This window comes from Tachypleus tridentatus, chromosome 2 (genome assembly GCF_004210375.1).
Source record: "Tachypleus tridentatus isolate NWPU-2018 chromosome 2, ASM421037v1, whole genome shotgun sequence".
NCBI classification, from domain to species: Eukaryota; Metazoa; Arthropoda; class Merostomata; order Xiphosura; family Limulidae; genus Tachypleus; species Tachypleus tridentatus.
Window position 1 is genome coordinate 56268362 of NC_134826.1, and position 21290 is coordinate 56289651.

At 32.1% G+C, this 21290-nt stretch overlaps 2 long non-coding RNA genes across 2 annotated transcripts in view; one reads left to right on the plus strand and one right to left on the minus strand.

Moving 5' to 3' along the window:
* The window catches only part of LOC143243895 (uncharacterized), a 28408-nt gene extending 19804 nt beyond the window's left edge, over positions 1 to 8604 (plus strand). The window contains exon 3 of the long non-coding RNA XR_013024804.1: positions 7607 to 8604. This is a non-coding gene — a long non-coding RNA (uncharacterized LOC143243895). The remainder of the gene's footprint in view (positions 1 to 7606) is intronic.
* On the minus strand, positions 2632 to 16124 carry LOC143243890 (uncharacterized). Its single transcript, XR_013024798.1, has 4 exons — positions 15875 to 16124; positions 14446 to 14522; positions 8598 to 8720; positions 2632 to 3981 (listed from the first exon to the last, which is right to left on the minus strand). It is a non-coding gene; the product is annotated as an uncharacterized LOC143243890 (long non-coding RNA).
* Between the last annotated feature and the right edge of the window lie 5166 nt (positions 16125 to 21290).

The window sequence follows — 21290 nt, forward strand, 5'->3', positions numbered from 1 at the left end:
CAACACCTTAAAGCACTGTAGAGAAGTTCAAGGTAGAGTGAACAAAAATTTAGAGCAACGTACAAGTATTCAAGTAAAGTCCTCAACACTTGACAGCAGCATATAAGTGTTCAAATGAAGTCCACAAAAGTTATAACAGCATACTAGAGTTGAAATAAAATCCTCCAGAATTTAGAGAACATTACTAGTCTTCAAGTGAAGACTACAACAACATTCAGCTGTGTATAAGTGTTCAAGTAATGTCCAAAAATATTTACAGCAGCATTGCAGTGTTTATGTAAGGACATAACACTATACAGCAGTGTACTAGTGTTATGTAAAGACCAAACAAATTTACAGGAGTGTACACGTTTTCAAGTAAAGACTACAACAAGTTACAACAACATACAAGTGTTCAGGTAAAGTACTCGATAATTTACCGTAGCATACTAGTTTTCAAATGAAGTCCGAAATAACTTGCCGCAGCATACTACTGTTCATTTAAAGACCACAACAATTTACAGCAATGTACAAGTGTTCAAGTAAAGTCCACAACAATTTAGAGAAGCAAACAAGTGTTCAAGTAAAGACTTAACAATATACAGCAGTGTAAAAGTAGTCAAGCAATGTCCCAAATAAATCACAACATTGCACAAGTATTCAAGTAAAGATTACAACAGTTTATAGCAGCATACAAATTCAAGTAAATTCTTCAACAATTTACAGCAGCAAACTAGTCTTCAAGTAATGTCCACAACAATTTCGGGAGGTATACAAGTGTTCAAATCCACAACAAATTACAGTAGCATCCAAGTGTTCAAGTGAAGTCCACAACAATTTAACAGTTAACTTTGTTTATTTAGTCCTTCCAAGACTACAACAAAGACCCAGACCACACACAGCCAACTATTGTGCTACTCTTTTATCAACAAATAGTGTAACTTACCACAATGATATAAATCTATTCCCTTCGGTGGACTCAGCAAATAGTCCGATGTGGCTTTGCAATAAGATAACACACACACATACACATAATGATATAATGTATCTTTAGCGATAAAATTCGAACACCTGACCCTCAGCTTGGGAGTTATGTGTTCTAACCACAAACTAAATTCCCTCCTTTTTCAAAAATGTTATGCGCTTATATAATATCGAAATATAACTAAAGCTTGAGTCGTTTGGTTTGAATTTTGCGCGAAGCTTTACGATGGTTATCTGCGCTAGCCGTCCTTACTTTAGCAGTGGAAGACTATGGGGAAGGCAACTAGTAATCTCCACCCACCACCAACTTTTGGGATAATATATTACCACGATAAAGATATAATACTTTACTGTTTTGGGTAAAATTTATTTTTCTTTTTCACTCATGAAAATTTATTTGAATTTGTATTTTATTTTTTCTTACACTGAATGTCACCTGCACTTTTCAGGGTTATATTCCTTTGTGGAATGGCTTCTTTCGTGCTACGTTTTAAAATTTCTATTCCCTCCATCTGTTTCTACTAATTAACCTTTGTATTTCAACAGCTCAATCAAGAAGAGAGCCATAGGGAGAATATATAAAGCTCTTTCGAGTTGATTTGTCCAAAATTGAGGATGTTTGTAACACAACTGATCTTCATTATTAAATATGTTCTTGACACTGAAAAACTGGGTTTTGAAAATTTTGTTTCAACACGTGAAAGGATATAAAAACCGCGAAAAAAAACAGTTTTTATGTGAGAGAAGGTGAATGATAAAAAGAACAAATTAATAACATAGTACTATTCTCTGTGATTCCGTTCAAAGTTTTTATCAGTTAAGAGGAAAATAGAAATTCTATATTTTGTTTTTCTTAATATCTATTTATTAAATACATTTAAAAGTGATAACGCATCAAATTATTTCGATTTCCTGCTATGCATAAAAGAACTGACCCCGTCATACCAAGCATGCAGGTTCTTTCATAAGTGGAGGCGTTATTAGTGAGTGTTAATCCGAATATTTGTTGATAAAAGTACAGGCCAAGAGTGGTTGGTGATGACCAGCTGTCTTCCCTCTATTCTTTCACTCCCAAGTTAAAAACAGATAGCACAAATATTCCTCGTGTCTGAAAACAATTATTGTATTATATCAAATTTCTTAATATAATTCAATTAATAAATGTTTAAAATGTTTCCGCAAGGGATAGAGCAGGAACACCATATTACATTGTCTTGCGTCAAAACAATTTTAATACAATGTCTTTAAAAGCTTATTGCGCACAAGAAAAAATGATAATATGTCACCTATGTGTTGCAACACGATAGTAAATATCTACAAAACAATATATTCACAACTATTCATTTATTAACGTATTAAAGCTACAGTTTCTACTTCTTAACTGGTATATATTGTGATGTTCTTGTTCATAAAATTTAATATTAGAAACTCATGTATCATAACATATTTGTTGCTTCAGTGTATTTAACTTAAATGTTCCAATTATCTACTGTATACTTCTTTTTGTTTGTTTTCTCATTTCAAACCTACACTTAGAACTGTCTGTACTGTGGCGATTTCAGGAATTGAACTATGAATGTTAATATCCTAAACTTGCCGCTGAATCACCGGATATTTTTATTTTAGATGTTTGGTAATTTTACTAAGTAAAATATAAGTCATGAAATTCTATAAATGATTTTATTTCATTGATGTAACTTACAAATAATTGCATAAATTACAAACAAAATTATAATATAAAACTGCTAATAAATGAATTAAAAATACCTTGAAAGTTTAATCAAGTGCTCACTTTAGGTTAGTTGGATAAAATAAGGTTTGTACATTCCGTATAGTGATAGTTGTACATGTAATAGTCTTACTATTATCGCTACTTATTTATTTTAAAAGATTATCCAACTTTTTACTGATAAATAAAGGAGAGTTTGGGTAAAACCAATAGCATATTCGAGGCTATTTTAATACAGCTAATTAAACCAGCTAACATGTCTAAAAACTGATATAGCAAGAGACAAAGAATTAATGAAACCATGGCATAGGTAATGTGGTGGATTGGTAAAAACGTACCTTGTCACTAAGAGAGTGCTATGGAACCTGAGGACTGAAAAAGTAAATGGGGGATAAAATCGCGAAATTCATTTATTTTGTATCTACAAAATAATTGTCTTTATAAACTGCTGGACTCACCGACTTCTAAATGGTACCAAACAATTCATCCAGGTTTCGAGGTTTAAACCAAACACCTTGGGAAAACCAAAATCGATTTATCATGGATTCGGTTATAGTAACCTGCAATCAGATTTCATTTTGTTATGTTTGTTTCACTGACAGCAACCAATTTCCAAGAACTCGACTGCATGTGGTGAAAGATAGCTATAGATGTGGGTTTAGGCACACTCACCCTCTCTTACTATTATCATTTTTCTTATTTTAACACGAAACGAGGTTGAACTTGATAGACAATGTGTCCGTACTGTTATGTTGAATCAAAATAATCAGATACATGTCTTAATAAGACGTTTTCCCTTTTCTATAAGGAAGTTTGAATTCCAGTTTTACTTATTTGTCTTTTATAAGCCAAGCTATCTGATTACGGCCTTATTTCCTGAATAGTTGTGTATGTTTACATTCATAACAAATAACATTAAAGATGCAAAACAAAAAAAATAACAGGCAAATTAGAAATTATTTATCTGATTATTTAATTAAGCAGGATGAAATTTGTGGTTGTCACTAAAGAAACTATAGTTTCAAGTAAATAGTTTAATACTTCATTATACCATAAAATCTTTTATGAATATAATATGACATTTTTATTGGAGTCGTTGGGCTCGTTCTATGGAGTGGCTCCACTGTGACGTCATGGTCGGGAGCAAATACTTACCGAACATAAACTATAAACATTATCTACTCACTGTTGATGGATATAATCTATCACTCCAGACGAACAGCAAGTCTGGAACAAGAGCCAGACTTTATTGGAGTGGCCTGGAACCATTCTCGTGACTTAGTCTTCAGCTATAAGATAATTACATTGTCCAACGTCCAGAGTATGTATATCACAATAGCACAGTTAAACCGATTCTTAGAGTACTTAAATATTCAACTCACGAGTAACTATTGCTGTGAATAACATATATATAAACACACAGGTGGCTATAAACAATCGTGGCTAGAAATATGGTTTTGTTCGTTTTAAACTAAAAATGCCAAAAGCGCAATGGAAACACCGAGGTTGAAGGTCCGATTTCCAGCGTTAATAGTCTACATGCCTGTTGTTGATCTAACCAGAGACACAACAGAAGAGAATAAGTAAGTGTTTGTTATGTCTCATCTTTAGGCCAACAGATAATCTTACAAGGACTTCGCCCGATGGGGTCTACAAAACAAAATAATGAACACTAAGCCTCTTAAAGTAACTGTTTGTTTATAAGTTGAACAACAGTGCGATGACAAATCGGATCCACAGATCCAGATCTGAGAAGAACATTTTTAAAATAATTTAAAATGTACACAGAACAAAGACATCAACAAACTTAATGGATGTTTCTCAAAAATCAGGAACTGAATTACTTATCTCACCTAATGCTTGCTATTGCCAGAACTTTAAAGAAACGGTTAGCTAAAGTCAGAGTGGCTGAAATACATTCAAGACCTGCCTGTTTCTTCAAATGGAAAACAAGAGAAAGCATTTTTTTGTTTTTGTTTTTATGTTTTCAATGATGCAAGTTGATTTCGAAGCTTTGTGCAGTAAAACTTAAGTCAGGAACTATATTAACCTTATTGTTAGGAAAAATCTGCACAAAATAAGCACAAAGATATATAATGAGCTATCTGTTTTCTATCCATCGAGGTTATTGAAACCCGCTATCTAGCATTGTAAATCTGCAGACATCTCGCTATGTCACTAGGAGGCGTTAATTTATAAAGCACTTCATTCGTTTATTAACGTATTAGAAGCATGATTAATTCATTTAACGTATTAGAAGCATAATTAATTCATTTAACGTACACGGCAATAATTAGTTTCTTTACAATATTTATTTTCCAATTTTGACAGTACTGCTGTGTTTCACTGACTTTATCGAAATACTTGTAATTGTTTTGTTTTTTCACTTAGATTTTGTAAGTTTGAATCAAAACTTGTTTTTTAAGTAAGGGAAAATTACTATATAAACTTTAAGACGTAAATCAGCGACTATTCTACTCTAAAATTGTTGTTTTTGTTGATTACCCCAATACCTATCAATATTTAAAAGATCTTGCAAATGTTTTAATTCATATATGTCATATTTCTACAAATATTTTATGAAATATCGAACACGACTAGCTGTCACTAATTTAAAAAAAAATTCATGTTAATTTTAATTTGTCTACAGACTTATACCGCTAGAAATGGGTTTCGATAACCGAGTTGGGCAGAGCACAATGAGTCCTTTGAGTTCTTTTGCTCTTAGTAGCAAACAACAACAACTTTAATCTAGCTTATAAAGATTATTTCAAAATATTAAGAAACCTTAAATGCTTTCATGAAATCAATAACTAATAACAGATCCGTCTTTGTCATATGTTTGTCTAGTATTTTCAGCTGGAACTCTTTGTTTGAAGAAGGGCCCGGCATGTCCAGGTGGGTTAAGGCGTTCGACTCGTAATCAGAGGGTGGCGGGTTCGAATCTCCATCGCACTAAACATGCTCGCTCTTTCATACGTGGGAACGTTATAATGTTATGGTCAAAACCACTATTCGTTGGTAAAAGACTAGACCAAGAGTTGGCGGTGGGAAGTGATGACTAGCTGCCTTCCCTCTGGTCTTACACTGCTAAATTACGGACGGCTAGTACAGATAGCCCTCGTGTACCTTTGCGCGAAATTCAAAAGAAACTAGGCCCGGCATGGCCAACCGTGTTATGGTGTTCGATTTGTAATCCGAAAGTCGCGGGTTCGATTCTCGGTCGCACCAAACATGTTCGCCATTTCAGTCGTAGGGGTGTGATCATGTGACGGTTAATCCCACTATTCGTTGGTAAACGAGTAGCCCAAGAGTTGGCCGTGGGTGGTGATGACTCTAGCTCATCTACGTTCTTTTCTAGTCTTATACTGCTAAATTAGGGACGGCTAGCGCACATAGCCCTCGAGTAGCTTTGCGCGAAATTCAAAAACAAACAAACAAACTGTCTTTGGTGTATATTTAATTGACCTATGGAGTTTTTTGAATCTGATAAATCTTTCTTCAGTGTGGAGAAGATAGACAAAAGAGTGTCTTTCCCTGAAAATGTTGTAAATTTATTATATCTTTTATGAGATAACAGAAAAATATAAAAACTGTATTTTTAGAACGCACTCTATACGAGATCTGTTCAAATATGATCTCAAAACTTAATCCTAACACTGGCTTACGTAAATACTTGAATTTTTCATAATTTTAGTTACATTTTTCCATACCAAGTATTGTGCACTTGCTGTAGTTTATTAAATCTTCTTTCTACAATTAGCCTTCAAACGATCAAAGAAGGTTATATGTAAGTATGAAGTCGTTCCTGGTTAATCTAATGTCATATATCAACTGAACAGCCTAAGAATTTGGCTGTTTCTGTAATTTTTATTTCTATGTTACATATTTTTACGTAGACTTAATTTACCTCTCTCATCCTTTCACGTATTTTTCTGCAGAAGGTAATGAAATTGACTGTATTTGGAATGAGGATTAACTTTTTATTTCGAGCACCACATCTATGTGTTTTATTTTCAGATGGTATATTTATATTTTGTGTGTAAAGGGCTTATGTCAAAGCCTGGAGTCAGTCCTGGATACGAGCAGAAAGATAATTCCAACAATATATATGCAATACATTTCAAACTTCTTAAACAACCGAACGATAAGAATTAAAGATTCTGCACATCTGCATCTGTTCCGGTCATGCCAGATAGGGTCAAAGGTATTTTGAACATCGAGAAAGGCAATTTGTATCTTTGGTCTTGATTACTGTTTCTGTTAATCTGGTTAGGTGGTCGGTTGTGTGTCAGTATTGTTTGGTTAGGTGGTCAGCTAGGTATCAGTATTCTCTGGTTAGGTGGTCGGTTGTGTGTCAGTATTGTTTGGTTAGGTGGTTAGCTAGGTGTCAGTATTCTCTGGTTAGGTGGTTGGTTGTGTGTCAATATTTTCTAGTTAGGTGGTTGGTTGTGTGTCAGTATTGTTTGGTTAGGTGGTCAGCTGGATGTCAGTATTTTCTGGTTAGATGGTAGGTTAGGCGTCGATATTTTCCATAAACTATTTTGTAGTTGCGAAAGTAAATCATTGTTTTTCATAACGTTTTTTAGTTCTTTGGTGATGATTCTTTCGAGAGGTTTGTCTGTTGTATTGGGTAAACCGACTGGTTTGTAGTTTATTGAGTATTGTGGTATTTCGTTTTCATAGTATGTGTCCAGATCGTGGGATTAGGATGAAATCCTGACTAGTTGGTGAAGTAGTTTTACTGACTTTTTTTGAGACATATATTTGGAATGTTAACCTCAACGAAGAGATGTTTTTTAGTGTTTTGTTCTTGAGTGAAATGTCATATGTTTTAAATTCTTTAGGATCGGACGTTAATTTATTTCTCTTGATGCATCTAAACTACCTTCAGAATACATATTCTTCTTGCAGATGACCAATGAGAAAAAGTCACCGACATATGGAAATATAACATCTTGGACACTGTATGGGTAGAATTTTCGCCGCTCGACTAGCAACAATAGGTTGTCTCGGGGCTCTTTTTCAATATCCTTACTAATGTGTAGCATTGAATTTATATATCTCAACTCTATACATTGAATTTACCCTGAAGAGTTATTCAAGCTACAGTATACCTGGAGGAAAGTAGACTGCTTGGAATCAAGACAACTTGGAGCAGATATTTCAATGAATGTAAAGGAAAGAAAGTTTCCTCCATTACATTTTATATAGTAATTCTCAAATATTATGAACAAAGAGTGGGGTAAAGAGGGTTTATTTAATTCGGGAACATCTCTGGCTTATTCAAGCCTAAATACTTCCCATGTGTGTGTGTGCGTCTCCCAAAAATAGGCTCAAGAAAGACAAAGTGCAAAACAATGAAATAATACTTTAACCTATCGAACTACAAAAAGTTGAAATATTGCACACGAACTCATGTCATGTATTTGCACAACTCACTAAATGATCTACATTATTTTGTAAAGCAGCACCATCTTCTTCACAGCCAGCAACACCAAAGACCTCAGCATCATAACAAATTTAAGTAATTTATTGACTATTCTTTTATCTAAGTGATTAATTTACATCAAAAAGAGCAAATGTCCTTTGACTTGAGACATCAATCTAACATAACTGAATTCCATTTGTAACTTATCCGACAAGCCAACAGAGATCACTTTTTCTTTTTACAAGAACGTAGAAAACTGATATACTGTTAAGCTCTACTGGAAACAAAGTATCTATCGATAATAAATGATTGCGTTAGGTTTCTTGGATAAAGTAACTGATGTTTGCTAATAAAAAGCAACAGCCAAAGGTGGCTGTGGAAATAAGTGAATAAAAAAATCTCTTTGAAATATTTTACGTTCAGTCACTTGTACAAAAAGAGTTGTAGAACTGCAAAAATGATTATTTAACATACCAGATTTTCAGGAATTCCGTGGTTTTTAATGTATAAAAAAAACACATTCATATAAAGAGAGATGAGCCTCCGATGCAACTTTTCGAAATGCACCAATACTTGGTTCTCCCTGTACTCGCACATCTGAAAGTGTAAACGTTGGTTTATTAAATTAAAATGACGTTAAAGTCATTCACTCCAACTACTACACAATACACTGATTTCCTATTAAAGTTAATAAAAGGTTAAACGTTGCCGTTATATATATATATACGCTTATAAGTTATTTCGACAAGACTTTGCATGATATAACATGAAAAAGACGTCGTCATAATTCAGCAATGGCGGACGATAAAGAATGTACAGTTAAACTTCAAGAAATCTCTGATGGGCCGGTAACGAATGATGTAATTTTTTAAGGTAACATGACATAAGTATTACTATTACGTGTGGTTGTTACCCAATGTATACATGTATATTTCTAATGAGTTGAAGGTTTATTGTGAAGAAACAATTTTCAATATTTTCAGAAACATGTTTATTTTCCCTTTAAATGTATTAGGCAGAGTTTATCTATTAAACAATTAAATAAATTCCAGTTGTACGTTTACCGAAGAAGTAACACCATAAAATACATTTTGAGGTTGACCCGCCATGTCCAGGTGGTTAAAGCACTCGACACGTAATCCGAGCTTTGAATCCTAGTCACACCAAACTGGCTCGTCGTCTTAGCCGGGGGACGTTATAATGTGAGGGTCAATCCCACTATTCATTGGTAAAAGAGTAGCCAAAGATTTGGCGGTGGGTGGTGATGACTAGCTGCTTTTCTTTTAGTTCTACACTGTTAAATTAGGTGCGGCTAGCGCAGATAGCCTTAGTGTAGCTTTGTGCGAAATTCAAGACAAACTTATCGCAAGGGGTTGTACAAGTACAAAATGGTTTGGGTTTTCTATACCTAAATGTAGCGTTGACTTCCGGTATACCGCACTTTTAACATTTTGTCCGGAAATCAGTGTGTGTTTTCTTATAGCAAAGCCACAACGGGTTGTGTCCATCGATGTAATGACATAGTGCCAATAAAAAACTTCATGAACGAGAAGAAAATTCTGAGACATCAAACATTTGTAATGTTACAATACCCGATCACCAAACTTTATCAACTTATAAAAATCTTAAACAACAACCAGAGTTAGTCACTGGTATTAATATTTGTTTCTAATGCAAGTTTCTAAGAAAAGGTTTTGTTCACACACTACGGCTGAGACAGCCTTTTAAGGAATGAATTGAATTACTCAATGTTCTCAACAAAATGACACCTCATATAGTGTAATCACAAAATTAATGACTAGTCTTTATTACTTAAACAGCTCTCAGCTGTATACCTTCAAAAGTTATCACCTCGGTTACGATACAACATAAAACAAACTAGACAACACACGAGTGTCTAGAGTGTTCTAGCATGAAGCGAATGTAAGAACACTAGTTATATTCTGTAATTATGTCTTACATTTTATTGTTTTGATAAAGTAAAACGGTCCGTGAAGAATATTAAACGAGCCTATTTAAAGTAGGAGAAACATTCATTACATCTACATTCTTATAAATATCCCACATCAAATTCCTCATTATTTTATATCACGTGTTTTTGTGTATTAAACGTAAAAATTATTGACCTCTTAACTACGTCAAAACTAAATTCCGAGTTTGGTGTTAGCAATTCTAAGATTGTTATTACTGGGTAGCTAGTTGAAAATTTAGAACACGTCAAACCATGTTCTATTAACTTCCGTTTCTTAAAATTATGGAAGACAAAGGTAATTGAAAATAATAAAATAAAATCACTTGTTCTTCAAAATAAATGAACATTATAATATGCATATACACGTAAATATCTTTAACTTTGATAAGATTTTAATAAAGTAAAATAAGTTACAGCAGAAAGTGTAAAAAGAACATCAGTGCTTCCCAAACTGTCATAGAATTTTTGCAATTAAGTAATTTTTATTTATTAACGTAGGTTTACTTTAAATGTAATTGTTTTTTTTATTTCAAAGTTGATTCATTTTCTTCTTGGTACACAGTCATTTTTATCTTAGTCAAGGAAGCGCCACTAGGCTAGCCATAGAAACTTGTTTTCAAGTGCTTGAAAAGGTTTGAGATATTAAAAGTGTGTCGTCAGTAAGGAAAGTTTTGGAAACTGCAGTAAATTACAATGGTTATAAACGAAGTAGTTTGATATATTAAAATATGTTAATAATCACAGAAAAATTAGAAATCTTGATGTATAAGGAAGAAAGTTAGCTTACAGTGCAGAAACAAATGTTCAATAATTGAGAACGCAGAAGAGATCAATGAATAAACAAGGAAACTGAAACCAAATGTTAATGAAATAAAAAGTTATATATCAATAAAATCATTAAATTAAAAGAAACGAGAAAAATATCAAAGAAACAAAAAACTAAATAATTCAATATATTCAACAGAGAATATTCACAAAGCCAACAATAGATCGCGAGGATTTATTTTCCAGGTCAGAAATAATTTTTACATTCCACACTATTTCTAACATAACACACAAAAGGTATAACAAGTGTGAGAAAAACCCAAAAACTTTGTATACGTGTACAAAACACAAAATCACCAAAAACAAAACAGAACTGGCAGCGTTTTAGGATTCAATAAAGCAAGTTTTATATATTTCCTGTGTCAATAATATCATTATGAAAAACACAAAATATAAACCGTTATATTTGGTACACAAGTTTGGTGCAGTAACAAAACACAGTCTCCTAAGTTTCTCTTTAAGAAAAGTAAGTGTTTGACTTGTCATGCTAAAATATCAGTTATTTACCTGTTACTATTTGTCTGAAGACTAACATATTATACCTCAAACACATCTTTAATTACAAATTTCAGAATTGATTCAAATTTCACAAGAAAGTTAGTTCACAATATTCTAACCACAAAATAACAACATTAGCACTGTGTGATTAGTTTTATTATAAAATCAGAAGTTTAGAAAGAACAGATTCCTACGGGTACACACCTTATTTTGTCATGTGGTTAACGAAAATTACACAAAATGGTTTACTCCTCAGACCTATTCTTTCCACTTTCAATTCCCTCAGCTATAAATATCCTATATATCTTACACCTGAGATAAGTTCACTATCTGAGAACAAATTTACTGTTAAAGGCACATTTTACTTTGTTTAAGAGATATCTAAGTCTTCTAGTGCAAACTAATTAGTTTTAGCCATCTTTGTTATTCAGTCCTTATTCCCTAATTTCTAAGTAGAGTAAACAAAATAATTATTAAACAGTTATCTCCATCCATCAATGCTCCACACTCTAACTTCAACCAACAAAAATTCACACAGCTCCTTAAAGTATTCCTCAAGGACAGTCAGTTTGCTTTTAATGGTCATCTTCATGGAGAGAATGATGGAGTGGCAACAATACATAGGTCTGACTTCTGAAAATGTTTATCTCCATCACTACGAATGTCAAGGAATAATTATACTTTTTATTAAAAACAAGTGTTATATAGAAGATGTGCTGATAACACTTTTCTATTCTTTCACAACACTGACCATGCAAAGAAGTTTTTAGATGACCTAAACTCACAAATCACAAGTTAGATGAAAGACAACAATAACAGTTTTTTAGATGTCCAAGTCAAGAAAATAAATCATCTCTTCACCACATTCGTTTATTGTACGAAAACATTTACTGGCTTACACGCTCGTGTGAACAGTTTTATGTTAGGCTCTTTTAAATATAACTGTGTTCTAAATCTTCTAAGACAGAGCACATAATGTTTGTTCTGACAACTTCTGTCATCACTCAGAAATTTCAAAAATTCATGACATGTTACAAAGTAATTGTTATGTCCTTAATTTCTTATACTTTATCATAGGAACATTTTTGACAAATAAAACAGAACACAATCCCCTACAACCCACTAGTTCTTATCACGTCTTTCATAAGTAAACAAAGTCTGAACTTCAAATATGAAATTTAAAAACAATCAAACATATCACCCATAAATTAAGCTACGTTTGGTATCTATGTCAACATTTATCATTAAAAATACTTTAAAATCAAAGACACTTTAATCATTCTAATATGCTCAAGAGCCATACAAATGCAGTTATGGTAGCAGTAAAGTTAATTATTTTGGTAAAAGTACTAACCGAAATAAACTAACTAATCCATCTGTATCTTTTATCCAATTACACAGTGAAAATAACAAACACACCATACTTCTTGAAAATTTTCATATACTCGACTCTGCAACTACAGATTATAAATTCTTTATATTTTCAATGACCACCAAATCCTAAACATTAATCCCACCTCCTCCCTGTTGTCATTAATCTCTTCCATTCCAGATTCTCAGCATTTTCATTTGATTATTATTATTTTAAAGACGTGGTGTTTACACTTATTGTTCCATTATATTGTTATCATTTTAGTCTGTTCTTTCTGAACTCTTGATTAAATAGTTTTCTTATTCAATCAACAGCTAATAATTTTTGTAATAAGAATATTCTGAAGCAATGTTTTGAGGTTTTAATGATATAAATGGGAGTTAAATCTATTCCAAGTCTTTCATAATTAAATATGATTTTGGTTTTACTATATTTTCAATATTTACCATTGAGAAATTACTTAAAACCATAGATAATTGAAAAAACCACAATTAACAGCCACATGTACATGGCTGAAATTATGCGTGTTTTTTTCATAATTTTAAAACTTAATTACAAATTATTAGTTACCTTGGAAACAAAAAAGTAACCACTTTAACATTGTTTTGTGCTATTTAAAACAACAAAATATACATATTAAATGTTAAACTGCAAACTAACAGGACATTTGATGAATACATTTAAATTTGTACAATTTTTTTTCATTGTTCAGCATTTATTATGCTCACATTACTTAATATCAATATAGACCATGAGTAACACATTTACAACAAATTATACCGCCCTGTATTCTCTATTAGCATACAAATTGTTTTCACAAACTAGCAAAAAGTCAGAGTTCAGTCAGTGAGTGTGATGAAGAGCTTACAGGAAACTTGCCCAGAGAATGAAGTGTGTGTGGGTGTGTGCGTGCCTTCGGGTTGAATGAAGACATACACTTTGAATAACTCAGTATCACAAAATATATTTCTGATTTTGAACAATTAACAGAAATGAAACAGGTAAGTGTACAAGTTATTTAATCTTTACCGAGTTAATCTGAGATATACAGACCATATTTAGTTAAGTCTGATTTCATTTATTTCTTATACGTCAGAATAATTCTTTTCTCCTGATAGGCTGAATATTCTATAAAACATGTCAACTTATGAGAAACTGAATGTAAAAAAAACAAAAAAACTTGCGAATTTAAGACTATGAACTTAATGCAGCAAGAAACTGTTTAATAAGATTCAAACACATTTCAGAGAAGTTAATTAAGTTATTCCTTTGTATTGCTTGAATTGAAAAAAGTTCTTAGCTTTTGTGATGAAAACCTTCAGATGCAAATTCATACGAGACTAAAAAGTTGTCAAACATCATGAATCAGAAGCTGGCTTATGTTTCATAATCAAGTAACAAATAAATAAAGATATAGGTGGAAAGAAACTGGAGATGTCTCTTAGTCGTAGAGTTTTCATCCAGCACACATGAGAAACCTTAAACAGCTGGTGTCCATAATACTCTCAGGAGTCCAAAGTTACAAGAACACCAATCAACATATTTTTGTCATAGACTTGAGTGTAATGGTTTGTTTGATTAGGTTCAACAGGCCGAAAACTAATTGATCTGAAACTAATAATACAGTTATCTGATTAACAAATAATAATTCTTACCTTTAGATTTGCTTCCTTTAGTAATTTTAATGATGTCGCATGTTTCATATCAGATTCCAAGCCAGATTGTGTGCCTCCTGTAGGAAAAAAGTGACCAATAATAACAAGTTAAAATTATCTGGATTAAAAACAGGAAACTTTCTGATCATTAACAGAAACAAATAATTGGAACTAGAACATATTTAATGTGTTTTATTTTTTCACAACAAAATTTTCCTAAATTTTTCAACATATAAAATGATAAAGATAGTCAAATTTTACAGTTTTTCAAAATAAAAAATTTTATATTAATTAATAAGTTTGTACTAAATCTAACTTAATATGGTTAAGTATTTGTACAGTGAGAAGGAAAAGAGGTAAATCAATGACATTTTTATGATCCAGAAAAGCTTAATCATAAATGCTATCAATTATGCAATTGGCTCCTTTAATTCATACTGTTTCTCTATAAATCTATGTACTTTACACAGAAAAGTGAGTGATTTTTATACTGAATATTTTAGCAAACACAAAATAAAATAAATCAACACACTACAAAAAGCAGACATCACCAGCGGTCAATGATACAAAAACAACATGGGTATTTGAAGGTTAATTCACTAAAAATACGAAAATATGGATATACAATAAGTTGCAAAAGAATTATTTTCAGAAGTAAAAATATATATAAATGTATTTTAAAATATTTGTATTTTTCAACTTCTGCATGTCTACGACAGTTTGCAGAGGTTTGAATAACCGTTTCTTTATTTAGTCATTTTAAAATCAATACATTTTATATTCTCTCTGTGCAATATATCTAGTAAGTAAGTGAACATTCTGATACACCATAAACAATTTTTATTAAAAAACGGAAACAAATTATTTAGTAGTAAACATTTTTTCTGCTTAGGTTTTTTCATACTATACTTTAGACAACAGATGGTACAGGAAACAGTTTTTGTTTCTGTTGATTCAGAATGCTTAGCATTGATAGTTACAACAAATTAACTTTAGTTGGTTAAAATTTCCCTGTTCATAATTATTACTGGATTATGTTTATCTAATGTTTACACATTTTCAGTGAATGTTCTTGAAAAAATGAAAATAAAAAATACAATTGTGATTTGATGTTATCTAACATGGTGAATGAGAAGTTATTATTTAGAAAATAACATGGAACATATGTGTAGTTAAATCTCTGATGAAAAGATAAAACACTGGGTAACTCATTACTCAATGATAGTTTCATTATGTATTTAGTTCCATAACAATTTTTTTAAGCAGTTAGTCGACATATAGCTTCAGAATGCAGAATGTTCATTGGATGAGACAAAAAGCTACAGATATTATGTTTATTTTTCCTCAGCAGAAAGTTGTACACATTTTACACAAATCAAACTTCGTTTAATATAAAGATGAATGAAAAGTGAAACTTTGATAGTCTTACTTCAAAGAGGCTGGCAGTCAATCCCTCCAGTTCGGCCTCAACTTCATCCTTGATCTGGCTGAGACGAGCAAGTTATTCGTCTTTCAGTTAACAAAGCTGAATAGATAGGTATAAAAACTAAGTATTATATAAAAGAAATAGGAATTCTGATTCATATGTGATAAAAGTTTAACTCTGATAATTGTTTTTCTCTTAATTACAGTTCACTTCGTTCACATGTGATGTATGACATAGTTCATTAAATAGAAAAATAAAAAGGCTTATCTTCTTAATATCTTCAAAAAATAAAATAATAACCATTAAAAAATATGGAAAGTTGACGTTTACTCCATTTTGTTTTACTAACAATACGGGCTTCAGGAGTGTAATAAATTATCTATACGCATTGATTAAGTTAATTAGTATCAGATAAAACTACCAATAGGAATAATCATTAAATTGATTAATGTGAAAAATAATCAACCAACTGAAAGTGTTTCTAGTTGTAACTGTTTTTGACTATTGTGAAAATAATCAATTTATAAATTTCGGGAATAATGGATTAGCAAGTTCCAATAATCTCTCAATTTTACAAACAAGCCCCAAGCAGCCTTGCATGAGGCTACGACAGTTGCTTTTTTTATGTCTCTGTGTGTGTAAAATTCCTATTATTTACTCTTTCCATTAATCCTAAACAGTCAAAGATCTTTGGATATTTTATCAAAATTCGCACCTAAACATTCTCCTTTCTTTCACAACATACTTTTCTCAGCAACTCAAAATTCTTTACAAACTTTTAAATTTCAAAACTATAAATTTCAATATCAAAATTCACTTTCCAATGTTATAGCTTGTTGATTATGATTGTCACTTTTTTCTATATATAAAAAAAATATTATAATTAGATTCATCTCTTTCCAAAATTGGAACATTATCGGCAAATTTACAAACACTACTATTTGAGAAATTACCCAAATCACAAACAATAAAGAACTTGCATCTTCCTAACCACTGGCTACATTTTTCACAGTTGCAAACTTTTCAACTTATTCGTTTTTTGCACAGCTTGTATTAAGTAGTACAGCTCTTAATGTAATAAGTTGACTTCATAAAGTTTGGTGAACTTGTCATAAACATTACGTGTTATTTCAGGATAATAAAAATCTGATCTTTTGAAATAAAATATTTTTATCAAAAGACATATCTGTGATATTAAAAAGCCATTTGTTGAGTTTAATCTGAGAGAAAAGTGATTTTCATGTTAAGAACCGAAATACTTCATCTTACAGTTTCATATTTTATTTGCACAACATCTAAAATCTGCAAACGGAAATGAAACTCGTTTTTCTCTTTGGATAACTTTATACTTTTATCTTCCCTTCTCCGATGCTACATATAGCAAAATAATCTGTATTGAAAATTAAAAGAACTATGCAATAAAATCAAAATTACTTTTATTTTTCTAAAATGACTGCAGACTGTAATATACAATTACTTATCTTAAGATTCTTAGGCCTCTTAAGTTTTCACAAATGCTTTCATTTAACTTTAATGTTTTATCACTCTTTTAATCTTGTTTAATCCTCTAACAAACATGTTACTCTTCCTTTTGAATTTCGCTCAAAGCTACTCGAGGGCTATCTGCGCTCGCCATCCCTAATTTAGCAGTGTAAGACTAGCGGGAAGGCAGTTAGTCATCACCACCCACCGCCTACTCTTGGGCTACTCTATTACCAACAAATAGTAGGATTGACCGTCACATTATAATGCCCCCCCCACGGCTGGGAGGGAGAGCATGTATGGTGCGACCGGGATTCCAACGCGCCACAGTCGGATTAGGAGTCGAACGCTTTAACGTGCTTGGCAATGCCGGGCCTAACAAACATGTTACCCAGTAGGAGTGTGGACTTTATTTCAGATTCTTCTGAAAGAGTTGTTTTTTCTATTATAATTTTTAAGTATAAATAAGTTAAATCGACATGTTTGGAAGTTTTAATTTTAACGTTTCAACTTATTCTTAATTGTTATTTCCTCCATAATTTCATATCAACACGTCTAATTACACATACTCCTTATGGATCTCAAAATTTATTATCATTTAATATTTCTTGTATAAGTATCATTTTTTTATTTTTATATTCTATTTACTTTTCTTAAAAATATCCTTAAAACAATAGGTAATTTTGTATTTATCTGAGCACTCTGTTGGTTTGCCCTCTGTAGGTACCTACTTTAATAAGTTTTTTTCTGTGTTTGTTGTCCAGAAGGTAATTTGCACAGTTTTAAAACACAGATAATACTTTACGCAAGACAAAAGAATGTTCCAAAATTATTATAATTTACTTAGCTTTCTAACTAAACTATAAATAGGTCAAAATTATTACTAATCATAGAACCAATTTCAGTTTGCACGTATCAAGATTTACTTAATAAATAGTGAATTTTACCACCGAAACAAAAACTGTAGACACAATAATGTATTTTACAAAGTGAACCTTCTATTAGCTACAAGCATGCATTTGTGATAAAATATATAAGAATATTTGATCTTTTACAAAGACTACCGAACATAAACTATAAACATTATCTACTCACTGTTGCCGGATATAGTCCATTACTACAGATGGACAGTAAGTCTGCAACAAGAATTAGAACAGTACCCGTTATTGGAGTGGCCTAGATTCCTTATCCTGACCTAGCATTCAACTAATAGATAGTAACATCGTCAAACGTCCAGAATAAGTATATCACAAAAGTATTGGTAAACTGATTATTAGATTATAGATTATTGATTCGTTGTTAGGCCATGAGGAAAAGCTGTGATATTTATGTTTTCTCTCACTCTTATGGCTATAGATATCATTAAAATGACTTCACCTAATGGGTTAGCAAGATAAAATAATAAACGATAAGACTTTATAGTTAATATAGTTCAAGTAAACGTACGTAACCCGTGTTTAACAATCATTACATTAAAATAAATATTGTTAATTCATTTAGTTTACTCTTAACCATCTGATCCTATGTTATAAAAGAAAATCAACGGTCACAGTCCGTTTGTACAGTAAGTACTGTTTAACTTGTTTAAAATAAGTGGCTGAATCCTAGAACCTGTTACACAGAAACTTTTGTCTTGTAAATTAAGTATGTAAAATAAACCTAAGTTGTTTAATTTACATATGAGTAACTAACCTCAATGGAATAAAAGAGACAGAAAATACAAAATTATCTAAAATAGATTTTTCTCAGTATTTTCACCTCCATTCCATCACAGTCGTCTTCGAATAAGAACGTTTTGGTTCCAAAATCTCTATGTTCTCCAAAACGAGCAACATGAGGATTTTTCACATCTCCCACAGGAGGATAATACAACATTAGGAAGGATCCATCTTTTGTATTTTGTCGGTGTTTATGACGTTTTAAGAAGAAATCTTCCTCTACACCTATATTTAATGTCAAAGAAATGTCCAAATATGGAACTATTAATGATAAAATGTCTTCAGTTATTTCGTTCCAATCTTTTAAAATATTCTGTTGCACAAAATTAAAATTACAGAAGACAGTTAGAAAGAAAATCAGAATGTGGGCAAGTTTTTATAAAAGAGTGCGATGACAAATTGGATCCACAGATCCAGGTCTGAGAAGAACGTTTTTAAAATAATTTAAAATGTAAATTAAATAAAGACATCAACAAACTTTACGGATGTGTCTCAAAGATGAGGAACTGAATAAATTAACTCATCTACTACTGTTGCCAGAACTTTCGAGAAACGGTTAACTAAAGACAGAGTGGCTGAAATACATTTAAGATATGCCTGTTTCAATCCCGGTGTATGTTCTTCAAATGGAAAATAAATAGTTTTCATTTGTCACAGTAAATGCTTCTTCCAACTCATACTCGACATCTGACTGGAGGCTAGGGTATAGAGAAAGTATTTCTTTTTTTGTTTATATGTTTTAATGGTGCGAGTTGTCTTAGTAGCTTTTCGCAGTAAAACCTAAGTCACAAACTATATTAACCTCGTTCTTAGGGCAATCTGCGCATCGTAATATCGAAATCTTTTACTGAACATTCTTACCTTTTCCGTCGTTGGGAACGACTAGAGATTAGGCAGCTAATTATCACCACCCATCGCCAACTCTTGGGCTACTCTTTTACCAACAAGTAGTACGATTGACCGTCTCCCACGGCTTAAAGAGCGAGCATGTTTGGTGTGACTGGGATTCGAACCTGCGATTCTTGAATTACGAGTAGAGTGCCTTAACCACCCGGCCATGCCCGACCAACATATTAAGTCATTACGCTACCAAACAATGTCTGAATTTGTATGATCCTATAATAAGCAATAGGTGTACAGACCATCATCATGTCCCCTGCTGGAATAATAAGTCTTCGGATATTTTACGCTAAAATCACGGCTTCGATTCCACTCGTTGGACACAGCAGGCAAGTGAGATCGTACCGAACACAATATTACAAATGTGGTCGAGCCAGTGGTCTGCACAATGAAACTATAAGTTCTTTAGGTCTGTATTCAATATTTCTGTAGATACAACTTAAATCTCTATCAGCCCTACCAGTAACAGCACCACCCTGTTTGTATGGCTTAAGAAATTGATAACGTACTACACTCATATTCCTTTATTTGTTAACACTATCAAGGTTATTATAATCCAATTTATAATTCAAATGATTATAACCCACATATATTATCTTGCATTTATTATAATTAACCCATCTGCCATTTATTTGCCCAACTCACTAAATGATCTAAATCATTTTGTAAAGCAGCACTATCTTCTTTACAGCCAGCAACACCAAGACCTCAGCATCATAACAAATTTTTAAATAATTTATTGACCATTCTTTTATCTAAGTGATTAATTTAGATCTAAAAGAGCAAATGTCCTAAGACTTGAGATATTAATCTAACTTAATTGAACTCCATTAATAACAATCATCTGTTCTCTTCCAACCAGCTTCTTGTCTATCCAATTAGCTTACCTATCCCAGATATCACTTTTTGTTTGTTTTTTCCAAGGACGTAGAGAAGTGATATACTGTTAAGCTCTACTGAGAGCTAAGTATCTATCGATAATAACTCATCGGGTTAGGTTTTCTGGATAAAGACGGTTGCGGAAATAAGTGAATAAAACAATCTTTTTTCAAAATATTTTATGTTCAGTCACTTGTACAAAAAGCGTTGTAGAACGCAAAAATGATTATTTAACATACTTGATTTTCAGGTATTCCGTGGTTTTAATGTATAAAAAAACCACATTCAGATAAAGCGAGATGAGACTCTGATGCAACTTTTCGAAATGCACCAATACTTCGTTCTCCCTGTACTCGCACACCTGGAAGTGTAACCGTTGGTTTATTAAATTAAAATGATGGAAAAGTCATTCACTTCAACTACTACACAATACACTGATT